We start from the raw sequence: 8,141 nt of genomic DNA, 5'->3' as shown, positions 1-8,141 counted from the left end.
AGCTGGCAATAGTACCTGGACAAGTTGATAACACTGAACCCTTCTCCAGAATTACTAAGCAGCGCCTTGATTTGCAAGCAGAATTGTTCTTATGTCAACCAAAGAGGCTGAGCACTTATTACTACGCAGTCGTGGCTCATTTACGAATAGGGTGACAAGGCTAGTCGCTTGTTGGCACATCAGTTACGACGTCAGGCCTCCTCGCGTGTGATACCCAGTATAAACACTCTATGACAATATTCTAAAGATCCCTTGGAAATAATTCTACCTTTAAAACATTTACTCTTTGTGTACAGGTCCGAATTTTCCACGGATAAAGCTAAAATGAATGCATTTCTTCAAATCTTTCAAACCCTGTTATTGGTGTATAAGTTCTTTAAGCCTGGCATTAATCTTGTTGATCAATTATTAAGTCATGTACTAACAGAGACTTGGAGGAGACAGACCTAATATTTAATAATCCACATTTCACTGTTTTACTCTTTGGTTCAGATGTGGATACTGTATTGTTCTTCTTTGTAATTGTTTATGTTTAAGTTGTTTGTTGCTGGTTTTTAGTTTGTTTTTTGTCTGTTTGGGAGCTGACACAGTCTCTATGGAGATGGGTTTTTGGGGGGGTAGCAGGAGGAGAGAAGCTGCAGAGAGGCGTGTAAGACTGCAGCTCTGCTTCCTGGTCCCAACTCTGGATAGTCATATTTTGGGGGGTTTAATAAATTTGTCCATATTTCTAGAAATGAGAGCTGCTCCATCCAAAGTGGGATGGATGCCGTCTCTCCTAACAAGACCAGGTTTCCTCCAGAAGGTTTGCTAATTATCTATGAAGCCCACATCGTTTCTGGGACACCACTCAGACAGCCAGCAATTTAAGGAGAACATGCGGCTAAACTATCAATACTCGAAGTTATTTTATTATGTATGTTGTATTCTTGTTCAGCACTTTGGTCAATGCTCCTGCTGTAATTAAATGTGCTATATAAATAATTAAACTATTATTAAACTATTGTTGCTCAGAAGTCATTTTCATGTTGGAACCCTTGCATATGTGTAGATTTTGCCCATTTTGTTTTTTTGTGCTGAGGCCTGCAGTTCTTTTGATATTGTTCTGGGTTCTTTTGACCTCCTGAATGAGTCATTAATGAGTCATTATTCATTCTTTAAGTACTTTTGGTCAGCAACTATTAATGGAAAGTTTAACTGCTGTTCCAGTTTTCTCTAATTGTGGATAACAGCTCTCACCATGGTTCACTGGGGTCCCAGAGGCAGAGAAAGGGCTTTATAATCGTTTCCAGACTGATAGATATCGCAGACTTTGTTTCTCAGCTGTTTAATAAGATTTTGGCATGATGTGTTGTTGTTTGCTTCATTAGAAGGATTTTATATAAGTGATTTCTTCATTCAACATATCTGATATTTTGCTAGAAAAATTAAATTCAAAACGTGTTTTAGATTTTAGAGTCTTCAAAATATCAACCCTTTGTTTTAATTACTGCTTTGCTCACTCTTGGCCTTCTCACCTGAAATGGTTTTCCAACAGTCTTGAATGAGTTCCCAGAGATGCTGAGCACTTGTTGGTCCGTTTGCCTTTACTCTGCGCTCCATCTCCTCCCAAACCATCTCCACTGGCTTTTGGTCAGGTGACTGTGGAGGCCAGGCCATCCTGTGCAGCACTCCATCACTCTCCTTCTCGGTCAAATAGCCGTTACACAGCCTGGAGGTGTGTTTGGGTTCATTTTGCTGTTGAAAAATAAATAATGTTTCAACTAAACGCAAACGGGATGGGATGTCACTGCAGGATGCTGTTGTTCAGTGTGCCTTCAGTTTGGAATAAATCCAGCAAAGCACCTCCTCCTCCATGCTTCACGGTTGTGCATGAAAAGACTATCTTTTTATTTTTTCTGCATCACACAGAGACACGCCAGGTGGAACCAAAGATGTCCGATTTGGACTCATCAGACCAAAGCACACATTTCCTCTGGTCTGATGTCCATTCCTTCTGTTTCTTACCCCAAACAAATCACTTCTGCTTGGTGTTTTTGACCATAAAGGCCTGATTCACACAGTCTCCTCTGAACAGTTGATGTAGAGATATTTCTGCTACTGGACCTCTGTGTGGCATTTATCTGGGCTCTGATCAGAGCTGATGTTAACTTGCGATTTTTGAGGCTGGTGACTCGGATGAATTAATCCTCTGCACTTCTGCACTCCACAACTGATGGTCTCAAACCTCATTAGGAAAGAAAGAAATTTCACATGTAAAACCTGACAAGGCAAGTGGAAACTGTTTCAGGTGACTACAACATGAAGCTCATTGAGAGAAGGCCAGTTTGCAGCGCTGTCAACAAAGCAAATGCTGGCTTCTTTCAGGAATCTAAAATATAAGACATATTTAGAGTTATTTATCAATTTATTCATTGCTACATAATTCCATATATCTTGCTTCATATATTTAATGCCTTCAGTATGTATCAACAATGTAGGAAGTAGTAAAAATAAAGAAAAACCTTTAAATAAGAAGGTGTGTCCAAACATTTGGCTGGCAGTGTACCTATAAATCTTGAAGTAGTCTGATGTCCACATGTCATGTTCGGGGGGCTTTTTGTAATACCTTGGAGGCCAAAGTTTAATATCTAAGGTTTTATGAATTTTGACTTCTTTTGCTCCTTTCAAGAGTCGCCACCACGGACCACCTCTGTCCATCTCAGAATGATGAAGTTTTATGGGGCTGTAAGGTTTTGTCCAATATTTCCACCTTTCCATCAATCCTGTCCACATGTCTAAACCTCACCAGCATTGCCTCTCTAACTTGTCCTCTGTTCCTCTGACCCATTCATTTCTAATCCAGTGATTCTGGTCACTTCAAATGAAAATCTTAACATCTCCAACTCTACCTCCTGTCTTTTTGTCCCGGAAACAGACAAACCATACATCATACATACAAGGTCTCACTCCCACCTTGTAAACTTTGCTTTTCACAAATTACTCCTTGCACTCATTTCAACCCACTCCGCCCTACGTGCACTCTCTCCCTCCCATTCACACACTTATCTTCTGTCTTCATCTGCTGACTCTCATTCCTCTTCTCTGCAGTACATGCATCTCCATCTTCCCTTCCATCTGCTGTCACTCAAACAACAGATCATAATGTTGTCTCCAAACATCAAATTTTGGACCTGGCCACCTTGCAGTATCTGAGACACCATCTCATATACTCACACTCAGTGGTTTTCAGGAGCCCATGCAGTGATCGCCATTACAGAATCTGTTCTCGATGCAGTGCAGACTGAAAAGCCATCCTTGTGAGTCTGTGTGCCACAACACCTGAAGGAATATGCTAAATATACATAATAATTGTTTTTGACAATTAATAATGATAAAAATATATATAAACATACAAAATGGACCAAAGTTTCCTGGATAATGAGGCAAAAATATTTGCACTTTGAGCATTTGTCCTCCAGGAGGCGCCACAATAAGAGATCTGTCAGTAGATTCTTTTTTTTTTAAACTAATGATTAGATAAATACTTAAATATTGAATTCATCAGTTAGGACCTCCTACTATTTAATAAAAAAAAATAACTGACATAATAGCTGAAAACCATTGAAATCTTTTGGTGTCCAAAACATCAGACTTCATGTGGTCTGAAATCATCTCTTAAAAACCTCTGGAAACCTATGGATACAGATAACACAATTAGCAGAAACAGTTACAGTTCAGCATTACCTGTAACTTGAAGTATGAAAACATTTGAGATGCCGAATGTCACCGCCGATCTCGTATTAAACCACAAACAGCACAAACAGCTAAATGTTCAGTGGAAAAAAGGAACGACAAATAACAAAATGCAAAGCTCATGTTTTTTTTTTATTCATTTTTACTGAAACACATATTACAGTTCAAATTGTCCATTTCATTTGAAAGCATTTATTTAAATATCAGCTTAGCACGTTAAAATCCAAATCTCTGTTTTTCTCTTTCTAGACCCAAAAGCTTCATTTTTATGATTTCTGTCAAACCTGAAACTTCACAGCTTCTTTGAGCATGTTGTTTATACACAGGTGGCATTAAATGTTACAGGAACAGTGAAAACTATCTTATTAATGTCTTTAATAGGCTACTGGTAAAATTTGAGCTTAAAGAGATGGTCACACATAAAGCAACTAGAAACAAAATAGCCAACGTCAGTGTGAAGCCAGCAGGTCAAAAGTTAAACTAAACTAACAGAGTGATAAAGTGGCCACGAGGGAGAGTGAAGACTACAGCTGATCCAAATATAAAGGGAAAGTGTTCCCAAGCCAACCAAAGGCTACAAGATAGAGACAAGCTGTCAGCTACAAAGTGATGCACAGTGACTCTAAGGCTTTCTGTAGAAGCTCCTTATAACATGCTCACATTTGTGAAATTCAAACAATATCATAGCGTAAAAATAGCACCATTAAAAATCTACTTTCATGTGACATAAAAAAAAAACTTTGAAATATATGAAACATACATGTATCACCATAACATGGTATTTAGAAGCATAACATAACAATTTTACTATAGTTTCCTTTCACTTGTGACGTACAGACATATTTTTTTTCTCATAAACTGAAAATGAAACTTCTGAATTCTGATAAGACGGTCGTAGTGACGATAATTTCCTCACATTTCTGTTGTGCGTTTTCCTGAATCAGACTCCTCCATTAGTTTGCCCTCCTGTTTAAATTTAAAACACACACACACAACTTAGATTACTTAAGTTTGAATAGAAAACAAAGAAAAACAAAGGAAAGTCAGCACAGAACAGACAAAGTGATGATAAAAATCTCTGTTCCTAATTTTATCTGTAATTAGGATCCTAAAGTAAAAACAAAAAACAAAACACGAGGTTGAAATAATACAGAATGTAAAACTGCTTTTGTAGATCCAAAACAAAATAGATCAAATTAAACGTGGAAGGTGAACAAAGACAGAATGATACATTTACCTCTGCCCTGAAGTGGTTTACATGTTTTTTTAAAAAGTCACTGGACTCTTCATAGAGCAACATGATATTACCTTCTGTCCTGGTGGAGTTTTGTTTTCAATCAGCTTTTCAGCAACATCAAAACATTCCCCCAATTTTCCACTGCCAAGTTTCTTCTGCATTTCTTCGGTCAGCTTATCTTTTGCTGCTTTTCTTATCATCTCTGTGAGAACATTTTCTTCCTCTTCCAAAATCATTTGGTCGTAGAGAAGTTTTCTGTCGCAGCAACTTGGGCAATTCTTTCTCTTTTCACAGCATTTCTTCCATCCAAGTGGTAACAGAAAGGTAACAAAAACAAAGCCAACCAAGAGTGCACCCAAGCCAATAAGCTGAAGGAGAAGCAACAAAGATCATATTTTAAACTCATATTCTGAAATCACAAAACTGTAAAAGAGAGCATGTATTTAGTTAAACAGGTGATATCTGGAAAGAATCCAGTCTGTGTTCTTTTTTTCTTTTCAACTCATCAGTTTCTTCGTCATTTGACAGTACAGTTACAAAAACCAGCAAATCTGGTGTGCATCTGCTAATTAACCCCTTCCTATAAAGTAGGTGTGAAGTCAGAGTAGAGAGAAAAAAATTAAGTGGAACAGCCTAGAGTGCAAAAGCCTCATCAGCTGATGAAGACTTCTGGAACAACATCCTTTGGATTAATGCGACCTAAGGGTTAGGTGGTGAACACCTGAAATCGACTACCAAGCATGGTGGTGGAGTTGTGAGGGTTTGAGGCTGTTTAGCAACCACTTGTCTTGTCACCTTGCTTTGATGGAACCGTGATTTCCTCTGTATACTAAAGTATCCTAATGTGAGGCTGTCTGGCTGACAGCTAAAGCTTCGCCCCAACTGAGTCATACAACAGAAAAGAGATTCCAAGCACAGCAGCAAATTTCCAGCAGAGTGGTTGAAAAAGAAAAAACCAACATGCTGCTCTGGCCCAGTCAAACTCCAGACCTCAACCTGACTGAACTGCCCGAAGAGAGCCGTTCATCAACAAATATCTGTGAACCTCAATGAACTGAAGCAATGTTGTAAAGAAAGGTGGACCAGGGATTTGGACCACAATGATATGAAAATCATACAGAAAACAGCTCATTAAGTGTAGTGTATAGAGTCACGTGAAAACATATCAACATTTGGTTGTTTTGTTCCAAACATTGGATGGTTTCAGCAGCTCTCTGATGCAAAGTCTTCCTGTATTGGTAACTGGACTCTTCAAGGTCAGATTTAACCATCCATACCTTCCATTTATACTTGTAATTTACAAGTATAATTAGTGAAAGAGATCTAAAATTTAAGTGAAATAAACTTATTACAAACTCCCTATATCTGCAGATATTCAGCTTTATCGTAGATAAAGGAGTAAAAAAACACAATAAGTGGAGAGAGCAACACAGACTGGTACTGTATGATGTGTGAAGAACAACAACTTTACTCACCATGGATTTGTTTTTCAGCTTAGCAATCAGGACTCGTTCCTCAGCTGTGATGTTTTCTTTGTCTTTGCAGCCTAACTGTGGATGTTCTGTATACGTATTGCAACAGCAAACAAACCAGTCTCCATCGATGAACACGGACAACACCCAAAGCAGACCAATGCAAACTGCCTTCATAATTTGTAAACACAAAACCAAGAAAAGTTTGCACCTGCATTTGCAAAAACAAAAACAACATGTGCATGTAGGACATGTGTATTTCCAGACTCTCTTGAATGGCTCGTCTGTCCAGAGTTGTAAAGAAAACAAAATTAAAAAAGGTAGAACCAAGTAGAAAGAGCAGGTTGTTATATCAGCATCGCAAGTGCAGTTTAGATCCTCGTCAAGCACATAATTGTGAACAAAAATCACAATCATTGCGACATACGTGCTGTATTGTTTGATGGCAAATTTTGGGAAGAAGGTCTTCATCTTGGGTGCTGAAGCTGGCGTCTGCTGAGAGCTGAAACTTAAACTAAATATTCTGAGAGGAAACCGTGCTCTTCCTGTACACAGAAGAATAACTGCAGCCTCTTTTTTATCTTCCTGGGCTTTGATCTTGAAAAGTTCTTCCAGCATTTTTTCTTATTTCTCTGAACATTTCTTCTGTATGTTGTTCTTAAAAAAAAGAAAAAGAAAAAGCTTCTAAATTACAAACTATTGAAGAAATCAGCCAGATAACACTGCAGCTGCAAAGAGTGAACAAGATGTAGCACAATGTAAAGCCTTTTAAAAACATGCATGTTTTTCTGACCACTTTCACATTTGACCCAGTCCTTCAAATCTCAGTAGAAAGAATCTTCACTTGGAAAGATTTTGGTTAAATCAAACAAAAGTGTTGCTAACCAAGCTATGGAGACAATATGCAAACAAAGACATATGATGTGGGATTGACAGCTGACTTTTTAAAAAACTTTTGTAACTTGTAGGGCAAAAGAGGATGAAGATCAGAGTCCAGCACATGGAATAATTCAATGAATTCAAATTAATTTGTTTGAGTGAATCTTAAAACTTCAGAAGAAGAAATGAAGATGGCACAAAGACGAAGACACAGGAAGTGTGAAACTGTATTCAGGAGGAACTATTTGGGCTGAGAACAAATTTGAACATAAACCACAAGTGTTCATGGTTACAGGTGCACAGCTTTGTGAATCTTTTGTTTTTTCTTACTACCTAAAGCCTGTTGTTTTCTGCTTTTTTTTTTTACCTAGTTGCAGGAGGAGAATTTTGGCTTTAACATCTTTAAAACATGTCTGTGAAGTTATTTTTATACTATGCTGTTTGCACTTTGACTTTGGTTCAGTTAAAAAAATGTGCAGTGTGTAACTTAGCATGCAGAGGGTGCAAAACATCAAATAAAAGTGCTGGTGTGACTATACAGCACTGATATGATATAATGAGAAGTCAATATGATCGAGCTTTCATTCTGCTGTGCATTCTCAGCTAAACTAAACTAAAACTTCCTTCAGCATTGCGTACTGAGGCTGACTCCGGGTGACAGGAAGGAGAACAATCTATAGAAAAGACAAAGGTGTTTTTTCCTGCTTTCCTCTCACGCTCTCTTTCTGTCTTGTTGTCAAACACAAAATTCTAAAAAGTAAAATTATTGTCACAATAGTAAACAGATACTAATCACACTGTCACATCTGTGGTGCAGATGT

General features: G+C 38.0%; 1 long non-coding RNA gene across 1 annotated transcript; it reads right to left on the bottom strand.

The window, feature by feature from the left end:
• Positions 1-3,845: 3,845 nt before the first annotated feature.
• LOC120728054 lies at positions 3,846-6,965 on the bottom strand. The gene is made up of 3 exons (XR_005694632.1): positions 6,445-6,965; positions 5,041-5,337; positions 3,846-4,698 (listed from the first exon to the last, which is right to left on the bottom strand). It is a non-coding gene; the product is annotated as an uncharacterized LOC120728054 (long non-coding RNA).
• Positions 6,966-8,141: the final 1,176 nt, after the last annotated feature.

This window comes from Simochromis diagramma, unplaced genomic scaffold (genome assembly GCF_900408965.1).
Source record: "Simochromis diagramma unplaced genomic scaffold, fSimDia1.1 OVJJ01000308.1, whole genome shotgun sequence".
Taxonomy (NCBI): Eukaryota; Metazoa; Chordata; class Actinopteri; order Cichliformes; family Cichlidae; genus Simochromis; species Simochromis diagramma.
Note: the sequence above shows the minus strand (reverse complement) of the source record. Positions and strands in the feature narration are given on the sequence as shown.